General features: G+C 42.9%; 1 protein-coding gene across 1 annotated transcript in view; it reads right to left on the bottom strand.

Annotated features, from left to right (window-relative positions):
• Window positions 1–23,332, bottom strand: part of DTD1 (D-aminoacyl-tRNA deacylase 1) — a 171,223-nt gene that overhangs the window by 46,943 nt on the left and 100,948 nt on the right. The gene's annotated exons all lie outside the window — the stretch shown is intronic.

Below are 23,332 nucleotides of genomic sequence, written 5' to 3'. Positions count from 1 at the left end.
TTCCGGAAAAAAATAAATGCTGGATCAGTTTTTCTAGATGACAACGGAAAGACGGATCCGGCATATTAATGCATTTGTAAGACGGATCAGGATCCTGATCCGTCTTACAAATGCCATCAGTTGGCATACATTTTGACGGATCCGGCAGGCAGTTCCGGCGATGGAACTTCCTGACGGATTCCTCTGCCGCAAGTGTGAAAGTACCCTTACCCCTCCGTGGCTCCAGACGGTGGTGCATATCCAGGGCTCACTGCACCATTTCTTCCGAGTCCCACTGTGTACTGTGACCTGACGTGCACAGGGTCAGCTCATAGTGAAAGCCTACGTGCACTACATCCTGCTGCTATGCGCGGTCAGGGAACCACAGTGGGACCCGGAAGAAGGCCAGGGGAGGTGAGGAGAGCAACTGAAGTGCTGCCCTCACCTTCCTGTGCCTCCCGCATAATGGAAGCGGTCATTAGCATTCAGACTATAAGATGACTGCCACTTTTTCCCCATTTTTTGGGGGGAAAAGGTGTCTTATAGTCCGAAAAATAAAATCAGTGCATGTGCAGTAGACATCTGCGCTGCTTAGGCACCCAAAGCAGATGCCCTCTGCATGCATCAATCATTTGAGTCATGGCACAGGCACTAGATTACAGAGCCAGGAGAGATGACTCACCCTGTTAGTCAATGGGTATGGGTGGCAAGAGAATCAGTTGCTACAACTGGCTCAGCCCACCTCTCACTGCTCCAATAAATTAATTTGCACAAAAATTAAAATGGGATTTACTCAGTAATAGCACTTCAGAGAAACAGAACAAAGGTTTTATTTTACTCCAGGCATTGTGACTTTAAAGAAAGAAAAAAATAATAATACAAACATGTCTGGGCTTGTACTGTATTAAGAGAAAAAGTTCCAATACTCAAACTTATCTCCATGTGTCTCTCCTACTCAGCTTTGTTTTCTTCAAAAGGAAGGGTTTAAAATAGAATCTAATTTATTTCCGATTGGACAGTAATGAAATAAAAAGGGACCAAAGAGATCAATTCAGTCTTCTATTGCAGAGGGAACATTAAACATTAAAGTCGCTCTATTCTATCCCCTTGCAGAAATAATAAGCAGATCCAATTTAAAATTCCCATAATTATCTCTAATGCTTTCAAAGGTTTTTAATGTTTTATTCCCCATTACAATCTCCCACCCTGCATGGTTCACAGTTAGAAATGGTGCTGTCCTCCTCCTGAAACTCTGATGAATTTTCCCTGGGATGCCCTTACATCTCTTCAACAAATTGGTGTTTTTTTTCGGACAATTTTTTTCTTTCAACTCTGACTTTCACCTTCTTGCAATATGTTATCAACCCTAGCCTGTCATCTTTAACCATTCACTTCTCCAGGCAGGCTCGCTGCAGTGCTCTCTGCGACCAGTCATGATGAGAAAAGAGAAGTGAGTTCATAACCATGAAGCATTTAAATAAATGCAATAAATAAAGGAATAACTACTCAAGGCATGAGAGATGCATGAGAAATACATGTATTAGCTAAAAATCTTTTTTGTAATTAGGTATAACAACTTTGCTCCGTTTATCTTCTGCAGCCTGGATATATTCTCTTATATTGCAGGCTGTCCAGTCTCATTCTGTGCTAAATCCATCAAATGAGATGGCTCAGTTGCAGCCACTCTTTCTGCATTCCTGAACATTCATAAAGTGGACATCTCTTTTGATTTAAAGGGGTTGCACAAGTTAAAAAGTTTTATGCGCAAACTGCAGACAGGTTCATAAAATTATTTTAAAAAACTTACTAATTCCCCTAGTAAAGCTCCCTCTGATCCAGTGCCTCCACTCAGTCCTCTCAGCTGGGCTTCAGCCACAACATGTTGTTTTGGTTGCAGTCCTGAGGTCCCGCATACTGCTTCAGCCAGTCACTGACCTCAGTGGTGTACAGACCAGGACTGCTGAGGCCAGTGATTGGCGGCAATGGTATAAGGGACATTAGCAGTGAGGCCAAAGCAATACATCATGGCTGAGAGGACAGAGTGGCAACTCTGGAACGGAAGATGCTATGAAAGGTGAGTTTAAGTTGTTTCATTATTTTATGAGCCTGCATGCAGTTTGCACAGGACAGGACTGAGCAGACTGCAAGGCATACAAATGCAAGCAGGCTGTAGCAGCATTTTTTATAAAACCATATTAAATTATACATTTTTAGACACATATATATGCAGCTTGGTAAAAAAAAAAAAAATATATATATATATATATATATATACACACACTCACCTAAAGAATTATTAGGAACACCTGTTCTATTTCTCATTAATGCAATTATCTAGTCAACCAATCACATGGCAGTTGCTTCAATGCATTTAGGGGTGTTGTCCTGGTCAAGACAATCTCCTGAACTCCAAACTGAATGTCAGAATGGGAAAGAAAGGTGATTTAAGCAATTTTGAGCGTGGCATGGTTGTTGGTGCCAGACGGGCCGGTCTGAGTATTTCACAATCTGCTCAGTTACTGGGATTTTCACGCACAACCATTTCTAGGGTTTACAAAGAATGGTGTGAAAAGGGAAAAACATCCAGTATGCGGCAGTCCTGTGGGCAAAAATGCCTTGTGGATGCTAGAGGTCAGAGGAGAATGGGCTGACTGATTCAAGCTGATAGAAGAGCAACGTTGACTGAAATAACCACTCGTTACAACCGAGGTATGCAGCAAAGCATTTGTGAAGCCACAACACGCACAACCTTGAGGCGGATGAGCTACAACAGCAGAAGACCCCACCGGGTACCACTCATCTCCAGTACAAATAGGAAAAAGAGGCTACAATTTGCACGAGCTCACCAAAATTGTACTGTTGAAGACTGGAAAAATGTTGCCTGGTCTGATGAGTCTCAATTTCTGTTGAGACATTCAAATGGTAGAGTCCGAATTTGGAGTAAACAGAATGAGAACATGTATCCATCCTCTGATGGCTACTTCCAGCAGGATAATGCACCATGTCTCAAAGCTCGAATCATTTCAAATTGGTTTCTTGAACATGACAATGAGTTCACTGTACTAAAATGGCCCCCACAGTCACCAGATCTCAACCCAATATAGCATCTTTGGGATGTGGTGGAATGGGAGCTTCGTGCCCTGGATGTGCATCCCTCAAATCTCCATCAACTGCAAGATGCTATCCTATCAATATGGGCCAACATTTCTAAAGAATGCTATCAGCACCTTGTTGAATCAATGCCACGTAGAATTAAGGCAGTTCTGAAGGCAAAAGGGGGTCCAACACCGTATTAGTATGGTGTTCCTAATAATTCTTTAGGTGAGTGTATATGGGTTTGATGCGTGGTTGTCACAACTACTGGGAAGTGCAATAGATTGGCTTTAGCATTCCATGGCCTTTAAATAGTTTTAAGCAACATGGCACTGATCGTGTCTATGGGCAGCATTCAGTACTGTAACTCTGCCTCATTTTTGACAGTCTTTGTTCTGCTAGGCTAGGCTCTCAGGCAGTGGACTCACACCCTTTGTATCCAGAAACAAGGTCATTGTTGTTCAACCATGGTGAATTTCTGAACAGTGTGACTCTACAGCTATCCTAAATCTGCAGTACAAACTTAATTTAATTTACAGAAGTTGTAATTGTAGTGCTAATGAAAGGTTCTGATTCCATTCTTACAAGGGGCCATGATATAGCCATATGCATAAAACCTAAGTACGGATTTTTTTCCCATTTCAAAATATTAGAAGTACAGACTTTTAAAAATGTAGGTCACTGTTGCTAAAATAAGGCTAGCTTTAATATCTGTAGTACAAAGGACATAAAAGACTATGTGTCAAAGGCATTTCATTAGAAAAATTATCTTTCCAGATTTACCCTACCAGTCGGTGGGGGTCCCAGCGCATGGACCTTTCCAATATAATCATCAGGCATATCTTTATAACGTGTTAGGGGTTTCAGATTCCAGAGGGACATTTTTGCAACATTTTGATGCTTTACATCTAAACAGGTCCCAAATCATTTGCGGATTATTTCTTAATTAATGGCCAGTTTCATACAAGCATATTCCGTCTGGGAAACATGATTGTGAGGGCGCAATATTTCCCGGACTGAACACTGCTCCTCTAAACATGAGTCACAGCATTGATTTATGATGCTGTAGATTCCCATCTCACTGTGGGTCTTTTAGTCATATAATTTAATGACTACAGTTTAGTAGACTTCAGTGGTGAGACAGGAACTCACAGCATCATAAATCATTATGATGCTGCAAGTTCACTTCAGAGGAGCAATGTTCAGTCTGGGAAATACTGCTCTCAGACGGAACGTGTTTCTCACACTAAATATGCTCGTATGAAACTGGCCATTTTCTCCTGCATGTAAGTAAATTATGAAACATTATCTCTCTGCAGCCATGGAACACCTAGAAACTTATTGCATTCTGTTTTATTACTGATGTCAATGAGCAAGGGGTTGCAGTAAGCTCCCCATAGAGTGGTGGATGCAGGCAGTCACAATTATACTGTTTCAATCTCTGCAGAAGTTTCACAAAAACAGAGCTCTGACCATTAGGGCTCATTCAGACGGCCGTATGAATGAGTCTGCATCTCTTCCGCAATTTTGTGGAATGGGTGCGGACCCATTCATTTCAATGGGGCCGTAAAAGATGCGGACAGCACATCGTGTACTGTCCGCATCTGTGGTTCTGTTCCACGGCTCCGTGGAAAAGATAGAACTATGTCCTATTTTTGGCCGCATCTTCTATAATGGTTGCCGCCATGTGCAGACTGCAAGTTGTTTTTAGGTTTAAAATGCTATGCTAATTTATTTCTTAATTTAAGGGCCCATTCAGATGGCCGTAGTGTGTATAACCGGCCGTGTGCTTCTGTATTGTGATATAGTGGCTATAAGTGTATTACCAGTGTAATACACTTACAGCCTTCCTGCCTGTGAGACCCAGGGGGCTGGATCTCACAGGCTCATACGGAAGGCAGCCAAGATGCCTAAGGAAGGCATCGGGCTGCCGTCCAAGCCATCGGGTTTCCGTCACAGCGGCGCGGGGACCCTAAGGACACCCGGCACGATACCGCACATGACGTTGTCAGTGCTGATCACGACAGTGCAAGGGTTAATGCGCTGGCATCTGTGTTTTCACCAATGTCGGCGCATACAGCAGGGGTCCGGCTATCACTGACTGCCGGACCCCTGCAGCTGCTTGGGCGATCAGAGCGACGTAGCTGTACGGCTCTGGGATTTGTGACCCTGTTCCCAGCGCCGTACATGTACGGCGCTATTATCCTACGGGTTAAAGGGGTTGTATGACCAACACTATTTTTAAAAAGCCCAAAATGCTGTACAAAGCTCATATTTAAAATCACTGATCCCACACTGGTCCAATTCAAGTGCTTTATGGGTTCCCCAATGGTCTCTGGTTCTTGGCCTCTTTTGAATCACAGGTAATGACTGCTCAGCCAATTGCTAGCTCACAGACCAGTAAGTACAGACTGGTGGGGGATATGAGAAGCGTTGGAATGGGAGCGGTGAGGCCAGTATGACTTATTTTAAGCAATCTGAGAATGGCCAGACAACCCTTTTAAGGATAGAAAATGGGGCAAATTAAGTAGCACCTAAGGAAAGGACCACATCCATGTTCATGGTATTACACCTTCATAGTACAGGACACCTTCTCTAATATAAACATGACCAACCATTCTTCACTGTGTTAGATATACAGATTAGGTGCGTACGTTTTTCTGCCAGTTCATAAATTTGACTGTATATCATTTCAATGTCCCAATACAATGTTAGTTTCATCAGTGAAATTTCATCAATTTCAACGCCAACACTGACAAATGATTCGTTGAAGCAGGACAATGAAACATCATGCTAATGATACCTCAGAAATAAAGTGACTGAGAAGCCCTGCCAGCAAACCACAGTTAATATGAGGATATATAAATATCTGTACTTATGTCAGAAAGGGGTGTAATGAATCAGTGGATAAACATCATGCCGAGACCGTTCCTGCAGGCATTTATCTCCTATGGAACATAAATATGCACTAGATAAGCACGGCTATTTTTACCACAATTACCTTTGCAGATTAATTCATTTAAAACAGGCAGTGTTTCCAAGTAGACGGACTGAATATTCAGTTTTTTTCCATAAGGACCTCATGTCCATAAATAATGAAGAATTAGTAACATAGTTTGTTAGGCTGAAAAAAGACATCCCTCTATCCAGTTCAGCCTGTTATCCTGCAAGTTGATTCAGAGGAAGGCAACCCCAACCCCAACCCCCCCGTGAGGTAGAAGCCAATTTTCCTCATTTAAGGGTAAAAAATTCCTTCCCGACTCCAATCTGAATAACTCCCTGGATCAGCGACTCTTCTTCAGAAATCTAGTAACTATAACCTGTAATATTATTACCCTCCAGAAATACATCCAGGCCCAGCTTCAACTCTTATAGTGAACTCACCATCACCACCTTAGTCTCACTGCTCTTACCGTAAAGATTCCTCTTCTATGTGTACAACCCTTCTTTCCTCCAGATGCAGAGGATGTCCCCTCGTCACAGTCCTGGGGATAATTAGATGATGGGAGAGATCTCTGTACTGACGATATATTTATACATAGTTATTAGATCTCCACTCAGTCGTCTTGAATAACCCTAATTTTGATAATCTTTCTGTAGTCCTGTAGTACACCAATTCCAGTTATTACTTTAGTTGCCCTCCTCTGAACCCTCTCCAGCTCTGCTATGTCTGCCTTGGTCACAGGAGCCCAGAACTGTACACAGTACTCCATGTGTGGTCTGACTAGTGATTTGTAAAGTGGCAGGACCATGTTCTCATCACAGGCATCTATGCTCCTTTTGATGCAACCCATTATCTTATTTTCCTTGGCAGCAGCTGCCTGACACTGGTTTTTACAGCTTAGTTTGCTGTTTATTAAAATTCCTAGGTCCTTTTCCATGTCAGTGTTACCCAGTGTTTTACCATTTAGTATGTACGGGTGACTTGCATTATTCCTTCCCATGTGCATAACCTTACATTTGTCAGTGTTAAACCTCATCTGCCACTTCTCTGCCCAAGCCTCCAATCTATCCAGATCCACCTGTAGCAGTATACTGTCCTCTTTATATACAGTGTCATCTGTAAAAATCGATATTTTACTGTGCAATATATTGAAGAGAATAGGGCCCAATACTGACCCCTGAGGTACCCCACTAGTGACAGTGACCCAATCTGAGTGTGTACCATTAATAACCACCCTCTGTTTTCTATCACTCAGCCAGTTACTTACCCACATACATACATTTTCTCCCAGTCCAATCATTCTCATTTTATATACTAACCCCTTATGTGGAACAGTATCAAATGGTTTAGAGAAGTCAAGATATATGACATCCATTTACTCACCATGATCAAGTCTAGAACTTATACTCTAATAGAAACTGATTAAATTAGTTTGACATGACTGATCCCTCATGAAGCCATGCTGATACTATTTGTACCTCTAACCCTACAAACTATCCTCACCATGTTACACAGTGAAAAGAGAATCTTTCACCAGCGACCTCCCTATCCAACTGTCTGCACAAACACAAGTTCTGTTCCCGAGTTAACATACTTTTTGTTTATTATGCAAATTAGGTCTTTGGTGCAATGAGGGTGTCAACTATTGCTCTTGTTGCACCCAATGTACACTCTTTTCTGTGAGCAGTCCATCCCTGGCAGCTTTAATTGGGTAGGTCAGCGCTAAAGTACCCATTACTGTCGATGAGGTCACCGGCAACACTGCTAGACAGAAGCCTCTGCCTAGCATTGTAAAAAAATATAAACAAACAGCCCTTGCCCAAAGCAAGGGAGAGCATCGTAGCATGATTGTATGCTCCCATACTCATATCAGAGGGGCTGCATGGGTAAAAAAGGGTATATGTCCGGGTTTAGCTCTAAACCCAGACAACTCTTTGAAAAGGTGCTAAAAAGAGCGATCTCTACTTTAGTACAAACCAATTGTTCCAGTTTCTGATTTCTACTACTCTTGGGTAAGCACTTGTTTAATATGCGTTGTGAATCTTTTCATGTATAAATATATAATCAGGTTAATTTCAGTGATAAGAGTTTGTTCACAGCTGGCTTTAATCCTGCTGCATTCCTTATCACATTAGTTAATGTGAGATACAAAGGGAAACAGGATTTATAACACAAATTCCTGTATATTTTTTTGGTTACTCTACTCTCCACAGCAAATATACATAGAGTCCGGGGTGTAGCGAAGGTGTGGTAGCCGGGGCACGTGCCCTGGGTGCAGAGGTTGGGGAGGGGGGGCACCTGGCTGTGTAGGAGGAGCGTTGCAGGCTGGGAATCAGCCGCCTGCACAGCCAGCAATGAGGGGGCACAAAGGTGGGCATTACTACTGTGAAGGGGCGACAAGGAGGAGAATATAACTGCTGTGAAGGGGCCACAAGGAGGAGAATATAACTGTTGTGAAAGTGCACAGAGGACCACAAGAAGGACACAACTACTGTGAGGGGGCATAATCTGGGCAAAACTACAGTGAGAGGGCACAATGTGGGCATTTCTGCTGTAAAGGTGGGTATAACTAGTGTGAAGGAGGTACTACTGTGAGGGTCACAATGTGGGCATTAGTACGGTGTGGTAGCACTAAGGGGAAAGCATGCCCTAGATAACCCCGTTATACATTGGGATGGCTCTGTCTTCCAGGGCGAGCACAGTGTCCCCTGGTAGGCATTTAACAGGCACAGTCACCATCCCGTTTATTGTGATTATTATTTTTGCTTTATCATCTCAGGGCACTTGTTCCGGATTCAGCTGACATCACTTGGACTCACCAGTGAAACCCTGGATGCAGTAGAACCAGTTGGTTCTTTCCTTTATTGCAAGGTGTATTGGTAACGCTGTGTATCCTATGATAGATTTGATTAGGTAAGTAGGACTGGGTGAGGTTACTTATGTATTGGGTTGGAGCTAGAGGAGCGGCTTAGTTTTAGGAAAATAATTGCCACGTGCGCCACTTAACTTTGCCCTCTTTATGTAAATTTGAGTGCCAAGTGTGTGTGTGTGTGTGGGTGGGTGGGTGGGGTCCTTGCCCCGGGCGCTGGAAAGCCTAGCTACACCTCTGCATAGAGTAGACGGATGTGGTAAAAAAGTAGAGAGCAGCTCAGGTACTGTACGTTAGTACCAGAGGTAGGTCTGTAACATCCTCCAAGTCTTTTTAATTTCTAAACATGGTGGATCTCAGGATGCTGATGATGGCAGAAGATAGAACATTTCTGAATACTGAAAAAACAGAACATTGTGTTTTTTTAGTCCACGTGATTTTTTTGTACTATAGCCAAGGGTGTACATATCCTAAGAGAGTCCAAGCAGCTGCTATGGGGCGAGTGAGAGGAGGCCTATGTAAAGCTGGCATTCATATTGGCTGTGGGAACACGGAAAATGTTCCCTCTATCCACAATCACAACTAGGTTATCATGGCAACAGCAAGATCCCCTATGCTCTATGACCCTGACTACAGTAAATCTTACTGAAGAAATTAAATTATGGTGAATGCCAACTTGGTTTTCAATACTTATTTTATATTTTTCCTAATATCTGGAATAGGACTACCTACAAGGCATACAGACAAAGTTGAGCTTCCATTTAAAGTTTTTTTTGGGAGTACAATAATGATGACATATCCTCAGGATTCATCATTGTTAATATCAGATAATCAATATCAGATCAGATCAAGTCCTGGCACCCCCATTAATCAGCTGTTTGAAAGGACTGCAGCGCTCAGACAGCACATCAAGCACACCACCGTGCATTGTAGAGCAGCTACACTTGGTCTGCTAAGACACAACAGCTCTGATAGGACCCAACATCCCCCCGGCGATCACATTACCACTGGGATCGAAGCAGGAAGTGGCAGTGGTGCTTCCTGATTCCTACACATAGAGTGATTGGGAAGGCAGGGGCGATGAAAAGCATCCCTACCTGCTCTATGGTCAGCCCTGCTGTCACTGACCTCAGGATCCCAGCTCTCTCAGCTGCACAATTAGCGTGCAGCAGCAATCTCTACACGGACAGAGATATATGCTGACCACACAGACGTATATAGTTCAAGCATGAATAGATTACAAAAAATACTGCATTTTGGTCACACCTCATATTTATGTCACCCATGGCCGATCTTTTCTCCCCAGTATGCTATGTTCTTTACCATTTGCCACCTTTTCATAGCCACACTGAGTTACCTAGTTATTATAAGATAAATAAGATACAGTATGTGGTGTTGTAAGATTGTCATTTCTTTTAGGCCACATTACATTAATGAGATAATTAATACCAAGTCGATAGTTCTAAAAATGATTGTTTTAGGTATTTTGTTACTTATTTATTGCATTTACGTAGCACATTACAAAAAAAAAGTAGGTCGTTGCCAGCCTGTAATTTAGGTCTCGGCTTCACTGAAAATAAAAGGGGGGAGCAGTCAAGCTGCTGGTGCAATCATTTCTAAGGATAAAGCTCAACAGCTGGGATGTCTGTAAAAAAACACAAAGATAATCCTGCCAGTTTTTATGCAAACACCTTGGCATAGATATTGTACGCCGTCATTCCTTTATTGTGTCAGATCAATGTTGCTCGCTGTCTGAGTGTATTTTGCAGGATCTATACAGTAATGTCACTCAGCTAAGACTCATATTTCTGTGACACTTGGCATGGAGTACTAAACATTGATTAGTGGCCTCCAGATGTTACTCCAAGCAAATGTATACATTTTTGCTTTTAGTTGTATGTAATAAAAAAAGTGACAATGTGCATATGAGTGATACTGATAAAGTGACAGTCAGGATTTTTTTTTAATATTCAGCCTATTCCTACAAAGTTTATCCAGAGGAAGGAAAAAAAAAACATGAACCAGAAGCCAATTTTCCTCATTTTAGGGCAAAAAATAAAATAAAATCCTTTCCGACTGTAACCAGGCAATCAGGACAACTCCCTGGATTAATGACTTTTCTCCAGAATTCTAGTAACTATAACCTGTAATATTATACTTGTGAAATACGTCCAGGCCCCTCTTGAACTCTTTTAGTGAATTCACCATCACCACCTCCTCAGGCAGAGAGTTCCATAGTCTCACTGCTCTTACCGTAAAGAATCCCCTTCTATGCTGCTGTACAAACCTTCTTTCCTCTAGACCAGGGGAGGGGAACCTTTTTGCTGCCGAGGGCCATTTGGATATTTGTAACATCGTTCGGGGACCATAGAAAATTCTCAACTAAAAAATTGGACGTCTATATTTGGTCAAACATATAAGTGACTTAGGGGTAAGTTACAGAAATTGCGCTTCAATTAAAAAAATCTAGAGCGCTGTATTTTTGCAGCACAAAATGGTGCCTGCACTACATATTACAAATAGTACAGGCGCCATTTTGACCACACATAGCTGTCTAATATTTAAGTTGAGAATGTTATATCTTTATTTGGCATTAATGGCAGCCAAGCCCATCCCAGAGGGGTCCAGATAGGGGTTTACCCAGCTTTCACTGTCCCTGCCTCTTTCTTTGGAACGGTCTCTACCTTTGTCCCTTTCTCAGCCTCAGATCAGCCCCCACCTCCATCAGACTCAAATCAACCTCCTATCAGACCCCCAGCCTACATCAGCCTCAGATCAGACCCTCCCCAACCTCAGATCACACCATCAGATCTCCCAACCTCTGATCAGACCCCCATCAGACCTGCCAACCTCAGATCAGACCCCCATCAGACCTCCCAACCTCAAATAATACCCCCCAGCCTCAGATCAGACCCCCAACATCAGATCAGACCCCCCCAGCCTCATATCAGCCCCCATCAGACCCCACAGCCTCAGATTAGCCCCCATCAGAACCCCCAGCCTCAAATCAGACCCCCTCAGCCCCCCAGCCTCAGATCAGACCCTCCCCACCCTCAGGTCAGCGCTGTACTGTGACCTGACAGCGCACAGCGTCAGGTCATAGTGCGCGTCTATGTGCACTACGTTCTGACACTGTACGTGTCAGGACACAGCGTGGGGCCAGAAAAAGACCAGGGAAGGTGAGTACAGCTAGCAATGCACTGTTATCACCTTCCTGTGCCTCCCGCATGCTAATGACTGCTTCCATAATGGAAGCGGTCATTAGCATTTTCAGGCAGGGGTCCGGGGGCCACATGAAATGGTCCCGTGGGCCGTATGCCGGAGGTTCCCCACCCCTGCTCTAGACCCTGGGTAGGCCACCTCCGTCAGTCAAGGTGTTGTGAAACTACAATTCTCAGCATGCACACTTGCTCTGCTCTTCTCATAATGCCTATAGAAATGAATGGAGCATGCTGGGAATTGAAGTTTCACAACAGCTGGAGTGCCGAAGGTTGCTGACCCCTGCTCTAGATGTAAAGGATGTCACCTTGTCACAGTCACAGTCCTGGGCATGAATAGATGATGGGAGAGATCTCTGTATTGACCCCTGATATATTTATACATACAGTAGTTATTAAATCTCCCTTCAGTTGTCTTTACTTTTTTTCTAAAGTGAATAACCCTAACTTGATCTTTCTGGGTACTATAGTCCACCCATTCCATTTATTACTTTAGTAGTCTGTCTTTGCGTTGCTCAAGCTCTGCTATGTGTTTTTTTTGCAATGCTAATCGAAATTCAGAAGAATGATTAGTAAAGTGGCAGAGCTATGTTCTTGTCATGTGAATCTATGCACCTTTTGAAGCAACCCATTAGCCTTGGCAGCAGCTGCCTGACACTGGTTGCTACAGTTTACTGTCAACTAAAATTCCTAAGTCCTTTTACATGTCGGCATTACCCAGTGTTTTACCACTCAGTATGCACTGACATGTAATGACATGTATTTTTCCTTCCCATGTGCATAACCTTACATTTTTCAGTTAAACCTAATCTGACACTTCAATGCCCAAGCCTCCAATCTATCCAGATTCATCTGTAGCACTATACTGTCCTCTTCTGTATTACTTTACAAAGTTTAGTTTTATCAGCAGTTTACTGTACAAGCCTTCTACAAGATCATTAATAAATATATTGAAGAGAATAGGGCCCAATGCTGACCCCTAAGGTACCCCACTAGTGACGGTGACCCAATCTGAGTGTGTACCGTTAATAACCACCCTCTCCCAGCATTCTAAATGGGGTGTAATTGTAAAAAAAACACAATTCCGCCACCGTTTTATGGGTTTTGTTTATACAGTGCTTCCTATGCGGTAAAACTGAGCTGTTACTTTCATTCTCTGGGTCAGTATCATTACAACGATACCACATATGTATAGTTTTTCTAGTTTTAATACTGAAAAAATATATAACTTTTGAAATGTATTTTTTCTTTACATGGCCATATTCTGACCCCCATAACTTTTATTTTTGTGTGTACAGAGCTGTATGAGGGCTAATTTTTTTGCGGGGCGATCTGTATTTTTTATTGATATCATTTTGGAGTGTGTATGACTTTTTGAATTTTTTTATTCCATTTTTTTGTGGAATGTTTCGTTGTTTGCTGTATGGGATAAATATTTTTATATTTTAATAGTACGGGCGTTTTCACACGTGACAGTTCCCATTACGCTTATTTTCTTATTGTTTATGTATTTTTATGTTGGGGAAAAGGAGGCGATTAGAATTTTTATATATATTTTTTGAATATTTTCAATACTTTTGAACTTTTTTTTAATTTCCTAGGGAACTTGAACAAGCAATCACCAGATTGCTTCACTCATAGACTCCAATGCATTAGCATTGGAGTCTATGAGAATTTCTCTGTGTTCCTATGTGTGGCAGCCTCAGATCATTCAGTAGGACAGAGGCTGCCACACCATCTGACTCCCTCGATCCTCACTAGGGGGAGCTGGTGCATGGCTTGGACCGCATGCAGTTTTTTTACCTCCCAGATGCCGTGGTCGATCGCATACATTAGTCCTGGGTGCCTGCTGTTTAAAACACGAGTGAGAGTCATCTTTAAATACCCGACCATCAACGTATATACACGTTAGGTGGTCAGGAATGGATTAAATTGTTTCTAGCTATTTATTGCTCCTTTTACATTTCTATTTATCCATATAGTTTTTTTTCCTGCTCTTAGCCCTTTTATTCTGATAAGGAAAAAAACATAAAATTTTCATTTTGTGTCTGTATTTTTTTTTTTAACCCCTTCCTGACAGCCACGGTACATATATGCAGTGGGAAGTGACTTCACGACAGCCGCTGTACAGGTACAGTGAGCTGATTGGGCGGGTGCAGAACCCTGTTGCATCCACCAGCATCGTTGAAAACACTAATAGAGAAAAAATAAAATTTAAGTGTGAAAAAAGCCATTTTATGTCACTTTGCCTTAAGAAAACGTCAACTAATCACGCAAAAATTAGCCTCCACACAAGACAATCGGCAAATAAATAAAAATATAGCTCTTGGAAATTGGCAACACAAAAACTAGATTTTTTTTCAAAAATACTTTTTGTAAAAGTGGTAAGATGTAATCGTACAGCAGAATAACGATAACATGTCATTTTTCCCGCACAGTGTTTGCCGCAATAGCAAAACCCCAAAAGCAATGGCAGAGTTGATGCCTTTTCTTTATGCTACTTCCTAAAAAGCTTCTTAAAAAGTGATGAAAAAATCGTAGGTACCACAAAATTGAACCAATGCTAAAACTCAGTTGAGAGAAAAATAAAATGTATGGTTGTCAGAAAATGGTTGTACCGGTCTCCAATGGCTGATCAATGGCAACATGGCACCCGTAATCTATTCCACCAAAATCTGCCTTCCAAAAACCATATGGCGCTCCTTCTCTTCTGATCCCTGCCGTGTGCCCAAACAGCAATTCACAACTAGATATGGAGTATTGGTGTGTTCCGGAGTGTTTTTATTCCTGTTAGGCTACTTTCACACTATGGTTTTTGCTGGATCTGGCAGGGCTCAACAAAAACACTTCTGCTACTGATAATACAACCATCTGCATCCGTTATGAACGGATCCAGTTGTATTATCTTTAACATAGCCAAGACGGATCCGTCATGAACGCCATTGAAAGTCAATGGGGGACAGATCAGTTTTCTATTGTGTCAGAGTTAAACAAATCAGTCCCCATTGACTTGCATTGTGGGTGATGACTGATCCCTCTTGCTCCGCATTCCCATGATGGAAAGAAACCCGCAGCTTGCTGTGGTTTGCTCTCCGGTATGAGAACGCAACCAAATGGAACAGAATGCATTTTGGAGCACTCCGTTTTGTTCAGTTACGTTTTGTCCCCATTGACAATGAATGGGGAGAAAACTGAAGTGTTTTTTCCGGTATTAAGACCGTATGACGGATCTCAATACCAGAAAATAGAGAAGCTAGTGTGAAAGTAGCCTTATCCTTTCTGAAAATTAAAAATGAGGAGCTTATGCAACAATTTATTGGAAAAAATTAAATTTTTCCTTTTCACAGCTAAGTGTTTCTAAATTATATTAAAAGGCTGTGGGGTCAAAGTGGTCAGTACACACCTCAATAAATTCCTTGAGGGGTGTAGTTTTCTTTAGTGTGCCTTCAAATGTAACATGATGTCCAAAAACCATTCCAGCAAAATCTGCCCTCCAAAAACCTTATGGCGCTCCTTTCTTTCTAAGCCAACTCATGTGCCCATTCATTTGGAACATAATCTGCCCTAAAGCAACCAATCTAGCTGACGTAATGAATTCATATCGTACTTCAATCTAGAGCCGTTTTAAGCTAGTTTCACATTCGCGTTTGGTGCGGATCCATCATGGCTCTGCACAGATGGATCTGTTCAGATAATACAACCGTCTGCATCTGTGCAGAACGGATCCGTTTGTATTATCTTTAAAACAGCCAAGGTGGATCCGTCTTGAATACCATTGAAAGTCAATGGAGGACAGATCCGTTTTCTTTTGTGCCAGATTGGCTCAGCAGCGTTTGGTGTCGGCCTCCAAAGCGGAATTGAGACGGAACGGAGGAAAACTGAAGAATTCTGAGTGGATCCTTTTCCATTCAGAATGCATTAGGGCAAAACTGATACGTTTTGGATGGCTTCTGAGAGCCCTGAACGGATCTCACAAACAGAAAGCCAAAACGTCAGTGTGAAAGTAGCCTTAACAACACTGCACGTGTATTAATGTTTTCTGAAACCTTGATAATTCACATTAATTGTAAACTATTTCACCTGCTTAAAATAAGGTGCCAAAAATATGCGAGTGGCTGTCACACTGCGGATCTTGAATAAAATTTGAATATATAATTTTTTGACATCTGCGTGTTTACATATTGAATTTGCATATAAAATGGATCTGAAAAGTCAAAAAGGAAATGCTAATGCACAGGTATTGGATAGTGTACCAGTCGGCACTCCATCAGATCCAGGCTGCAGATTCCACATATAATCCAAAAAGATCCCAGCAGCCGTGTAGTTACTGATCAGTATTCTTGTTTTATTTGCTGATCATAGTACACATCAAAGATATACCAGGACGCCTTTCGGCGTTATAGCCTTCATCAACAGGGTTGATGAAGGCCTTGTTGATGAAGGCTATAACGCCGAAACGCATCCCGGTATATCTTTGATGTGTACTATGATCAGCAAATAAAACAAGAATACTGCAACTACACGGCTGCTGGGATCTTTTTGGAATGCACAGGTATTGTGAGATGAGGAGTCTGGAAACATTTAAAGAGAGACTCCACCACAGACAGTCAAGAATCTACTATGCCTCACACGTCAGTGTTTGCCATCAGTGATTTTGAGCCAAAACCAGGTGAGTCTCTAAACACAGAACAGGTGCAGATCTTTCCCTTATACCTTATCCCTACGGAGGCTCCACTCCTGGTTTTGGCTCACAATGACTGATATAAATCACTGACCAAACATTGACGTGTAAATGAGGGATTGAAGGGGTTACCCAATTTCAAGAAGCCCCCCCCCACCCCCCCCCCCCACATGTGCTGGGCTCCTCATTGGTAATATACTTACCCCGCTCCACTCCTGGTCCCCCCACCGCCGCTGCTGCTTCTGCCTGCACACGGATGAAAACGGGGAGGGCGGGGAAGGGGGGGGGGGATGCAACCAATGGCAGGCGGAGACGGGAATGAGCCTCCCTAGTGTCACCTGCGATGCTAGTGTCACCAACTTCACATCAATGTCTACATTCTAACATTTAGAATCTAAATAGCAGTTACACATGTGTAGATATTAATGTAAATGATGATTTGGGTCAACACAATGGAGGTAATTTATTTGGCATTTCATACGCAATTCTAAATAAGAAGTGCCCAGGAGTAAGGATAATTTCACACCTACGTTAGGTGCGGATCTGTCTGGTATCTGCACAGACGGATCCGCACCTATAATGCAAACGCTTGTATCCGTTCAGAACTACATTATTCTTTTAAAAAAAAGTCTAAGTCAAAACGTATCCGTCCTGACTTACATTGAAAGTCAATAGGGGACGGATCCGTTTTCAACTGCACCATATTATGTCAGTGAAAAAGGATCACCATATTGTGTCAGTGAAAAAGGATCTGTCCCCATTGACTAACGCTGCAAGCATCCAGAGTGGAATGGAGGCGGAACGGAGCCAAACTGATGCATTCTGAATGGATCCTTATCCATTCAGAATGGATTGGGGCTGAACTGATCCGTTTTGAACCGTTTGTGAGATCCCTGAAACGGATCTCACAAACGGAATTCAAAACGCCAGTGTAAAAGTAGCCTTAGATGTGCCAAATTTATTAAAAGCTTCATGTAAGCAATTAAAGGATCATAGTTTCTAGTCCCCTAGAGGGACAAAAAAGTTAAATCAAGTTAAATAACATTTTTGCTGTTTGGCTACTAGTTTATGAGTCAGGTGTATTCATAAGTGTCCCTCTTTGCAGGGACTAAAAGGACGGTATGTATACTTGTCCTTTCCTCTCGAGTATAATGGACTTTTAAAAAAGGAGGTGTATTCTTTCAATGCTCCTAGTAAACAAATTGCACATTTTCTTCCATTGTATTGCTACTAGTAATGCAGACCTGTAGCTATAACATACTGACATTACATAAGACATCAATTTATAGACAACCTGTCATCACTAAGACAGGCAGCATGTTCTAGAGCAGGAGATGAGTAGATTAGTATATATAGTTTTGTGAGAAAGGATTTAGTAAAAAAAAAAGTGTAATTTGTAATTTTGTTACATTTAAACATGTGCTTTTTCTGAATTAAGATCGCCTCCACGAACAGCTATCAGTGACTGACAGCTATTTCTGTATACACACTTAAAGGGAACCTGTCATCAACTTTATGCTGCTCATACTAACGGCAGAATAAAGTAGACACCGGTGAGTTGATTTCAGCGGTCTGTCATTTAAAAGTTAAATGTAAGTGGTTGCCGAGAACCAACATCACAATCATTGCAGACTGGACCTGGAAAAGAGTCACCGCCACCTGAGAAGAGTCATGATTATTCATAAATTCCTGCTCTCCATGCCCACCTACTGATGATCGACAGGCTTCTACCTAGTTTTCTCCCTTTGTCTCTAGGAGAGAACGGATAATAGTCAGCAGATGGGTGGGGAGAGCAAGAGATTATGAATAACCATGACTCTTCGCAGGTAGATGTGACTCTTTTCAAGGCCCGGGCTGCAATGATTATGATGCTAATTCTCTGCAACCACTAACTTTTAGCTCATGAGTGACACACCGCTGAAATCAGGATTTCTGTCACTATTTTATGCTGCCCTCATTGAGGTCAGCATAAAGTTGATGACAGGTTCACTTTAAAAGGAATGCCATCAATCACTCATAACACCTTCCACATGAACAATGAAGTCAGAAATAGCAGAGATTTAAATGTATAAATGATCAGTTTTACTAAATCTTCTCCCACAGAATCACACACCTCAATATTGAAGTTGAAACATCAAGAAAGACAAGCCATCAAATTATGCAAATTGAAGAATTAGCAGGTGTCGCCAATATCAGTAGATGATCACATTTTGAAGCACCTAGCTTCAATCTATGGGATATGTGAGGGGCATAAAAGGCAGATTAAAAGCAAAGTTTTTTAGCCACATAAAAGATCAAAAATCAGATCAAGTCATGTGGGATGATCATGCAATGCCAGTCATAGTCATTTGTCACAAACTGAGAGGGACAGAATCCTTGAACTCAGAGACATTATTTTATCACTCCAGCAGATCTCTACGTGCCTAGGCCAAGATGTCATCGCTGTTGAACATCGCATGTCCCAGAAGTTGGGAAAACAATAGTGAACTGGAATGACAGCAAGAGGTGTCACAGAGGCAAACCTCTGCATGGAAGGATTGTTTGATTAGAAGAATGCAACGTAGTGATCCATTTTGTACAGCAAGTAAAATTGGACATCATTTCCCAACTCTAGCGCGGTCTATAAAAAACCATCAGAAGACGTCTGAATGACACTGGGCTATGAACCAGAAATCGTGCTACAGGTGTTCCACTGACCTCATGCCACTGCTCTCAAAAACTATCATGGTGTACAGGAAGGTGACAATGGAGGCTGGAATGGAGGTCTATTTTCTTCATCAATGAATCCCACTTTCATCTCTGACCATGTGGGCAACTCCATGAAGAGGTCTTTACAAGAAAATGTCATACCATCCTTCTCCCAGGATTATGGTGTGGGGTGGTCTAATGAATGGTAGCCAGACCCCTCTAGTCTTCATATCGGTTAAACTAGCAGCTTGGTGTTACACTAATTTGGTTGTAAAACCAATGGTACGGCCACTTCACCACAGTGTCCCAGCTTTTTTTCAACAGAACAATAGGCTGCATGCTGCTCGTGCTACCATGAGCAGCCCGTGTGACCTAAACATGTTACCATGGCCTATAGCACAGCAGGACTTTTATCCCATTGAGCACATCTGGAAAGTCATTGGTCGGTGACTGCAAAAGAAGTTGCCAGCAGCAGATCTTGATGATTAGTTTAAGTGCATTCAGCGTGGCAGAATATTCATCAGGCAACCATACATAATCTCATTTATAGCATGCCAAGGTGTGTAAATGCATGTATTTTTTTGCTTTATTGCTAATTTTTTGGGTGTGATTTCCATAATAATGTACAGTACAATACAAATGAATGTGGTATAAATTGAGGTGCTATAAATTTGAAGGCAGGCTGCAGCTTTTCAAATATGCAGCGACTTTCCTACAAAACCCGTGAGCAATTTTTTTTAAAGAGGTTGTCCTATCTAAACAGTTATGGTATATCACTAGGATATGCTACAAATGTATGATAAGCGTGGGCCCCAGAGGTGGGACCAGCACCTATCTCTAGAACGAGGACCCTGACATGAAGGAGAGCACACAGCAGATGTGCAACATCCCCATTCACTGCTATGTGACTTCCAAAATCGAGTGAGCTATTTTTGGAAGTCCGATAGCAATAAATGAAGATAAGGATGAGCAAATTGAGCTTCGGATCCAAGATCAGTAGTCGATTTGTTCTATAACTTTGTTTAATGCTGTACGGAGACCTTGTGCGACTTCGGACTTAAAGAGGACCTTTCATGGGTCCAGACTTTATAAACGAAATATCAGGGTATGTAGGGCATACAGCAGGGATCTAATAGCGCTTACTATTTTTTTCTGGGCGCCGCTCTGTTCACCTGCTGTGGCCCCCGTTAAATTATCCTGCCCTGTATGCTAATTTTCGCATCGGAACAGGGAGGAGGAGACCGCCCTGTTTCTCAATGGGTGTCTCCTTCTCCCTGGCTGTGAGCTGTCCAATCACAGCAGAGATCGTCACAGCCAGGGAGAAGGTGAGTTTTTTTTCTCCCTGGATGTGACGCTCTTCGTTGCGATTGGACAGGTCACAGCCAGAGAGACGGAGACACTTATTGAGAAATAGGGCAGTGTAGCGATGCGGAAATTAGCATACAGGGAGGGAGAAATTAAATATTAAGCGCCATTAGATCCCCGCTGTATGCCCTACATACCCTGCTACTTAGTTTATAGAGTCTGGACCCATGAAAGGTCCTCTTTAACGACATTTTAATGCTGTAACACTATTTAATGCAGTTTTGGAATGAATTAACTTTGGATCTTGGATCCAAAGCTCAATTCACTCACCCCTAGATGAAGGGCAAGAGTGGCCACCTGTTTATTCATTCACTGCTATGGGACTGATGGTGTTTTACAGAGAATTCTAAGATACAGAAATAAGATAGGCTTAACAAGGCTTAAGTAAATAAAAGTTTACTATACTGTATTAAAAACATAGTAATCACCTGTAACAGTGGGGGAGCCCCCGTCAACCAGTTACCAACCTGTGACATGGCCAATGCCCCATGACAATATAAGAGAGATAATTAAAAGACATCTTACTTGATCGATAACATTAGTGAAGCTAAAACCTCTATTACATGAATAGAACTTTTCTAGCACAATGACCCGTCCTAAAAAGGTCTCCAATGTACATTACACATGTACAATAAACTCAGCCCTTAGAAATGCGGCTTGAGAACAATAGGGCCTGTATCTGCTCACTACATTAAACAAGCAATTCCCCTAACTCACTACATTGACAGTAATAACTAAAAGTAATAATTAAACATGGGATCTTGATCTTGAAATCCTCCTCTGGTGAACCTTGTAACTCCAACCATTTTAACAAAGATAATGGCATCTTCTTTAGGGTGACAAGATGTCAACAGTTGATGCTCATCCCATAAAAGGGTTCTCCCAACTAGCTACTATAAATTATTTTAGTAATCAAGTATTCTATTGATTAATCCAATGATTAATTGAGTACTCTAATAAGAAAAAAAACTAATTAAAAGAAAATTTTCCCTTATAAAAACTCATCAGCCTCCCCCCGTGCCATCAGTCCTCAGCGCCATCAGCCCCCTCCATGCCATCAGCTCCCCCCAGTGCCATCAGTGCTCCGTGCCATCAGCTCACCCAGTGCCATCAGTCCTCTGTGCCATCAGCCCCCCATGTCTTTAGTACTCTGTGCAATCAGCCCCGCCATGCCATCATTTCCCCCACTCCCATCAGCCCCTCCATGCCCTTATGTCTCCCACTTCCATCAGTCCCTTCATGCCATCATGTCCCCCACTGCCATAAGCCCCTCAATGCTATGTCCCCCACTGCCATCAGTCCCTCCATGCCATGTCCCCCACTGCCATTAGCCCCTCCGTGCCATGTCCCCCACTGCCATCAGCCCCTCTTTGCCATGTCCCCCACTGCCATCAGCCCCTCCATGCCATGTCCCCTACTGCCATCATGTCCCCCACTGCCATAAGCCCCTCAATGCTATGTCCCCCACTGCCATCAGTCCCTCCATGCCATGTCCCCCACTGCCATAAGCCCCTCAATGCTATGTCCCCCACTGCCATCAGTCCCTCCATGCCATGTCCCCCACTGCCATTAGCCCCTCCGTGCCATGTCCCCCACTGCCATCAGCCCCTCTTTGCCATGTCCCCCACTGCCATCAGCCCCTCCATGCCATGTCCCCTACTGCCATCATGTCCCTCACTGCCATTAGCCCCTCCATGCCATCATGTTCCCCAGTGCCATCAGCCCCTCCATGCCATGTCTCGCACTGCCATCAGCCCCTCCATGCCATGTCCCCCACTGCCATCAGCCCCTCCATGCCATGTCCCCCACTGCCATCAGCCCCTCCATGCCATGTCCCCCAGTGCCATCAGCCCCTGCATGCCCCCCTCCCCCAGTGCCATCAGCCCCTCCATGCCTCCCTCCCCCTGTAATACTTACCTTTCCTGGCAGGGTGCGAGGCTGGCTGATATGGAGTCCGCAGGAGACGATGTGTGCACGCCAGGCCCAGGACAGTGCAGCACGGTGCCGACGGGAGACCACGGAGCAGTGAGTGATAGGCTTCACTTCACTCACGCTCCGTGGTCACATGATCAAAATGAAAACTGCATCGAGAATTTTTTTGGTGCTCAGGATAGCATAAAACAAAAAGGTGGGAATAAACGGGTCATCACCTTTTACTATATTTGGAGTGCTGCCTATTCTTTGGATACACTATATTGGAGGAAAGGTTGTCCACCTTTTCAAAGGATTTTGCACCCTAACTACTTTTTTTGCACTGTGCTGCTGTTACTATTTGTTTTTTTTATAAAACAAAAGGTGACAGCATCTCCAGTGTATTCCTTTTATTGGACAAGCCTTACAGAATGCGTGCAATAAAAACAGACAGCTACGTTTCGGCTGTATCATAGCCTTTATCAAGCCTTGTACAGAGTGGATAGGTCATCAATATCAGATCGGTGGGGTCACCTGGGACCCCCCACCAATCAGCTGGTTGAAGAGAAGGCCACATGCCGTGC

The sequence above is a fragment of the Bufo bufo genome, chromosome 4 (assembly GCF_905171765.1).
Source record: "Bufo bufo chromosome 4, aBufBuf1.1, whole genome shotgun sequence".
Lineage (NCBI taxonomy): Eukaryota > Metazoa > Chordata > Amphibia > Anura > Bufonidae > Bufo > Bufo bufo.
This window is presented reverse-complemented; position numbering and strand designations above follow the sequence as displayed.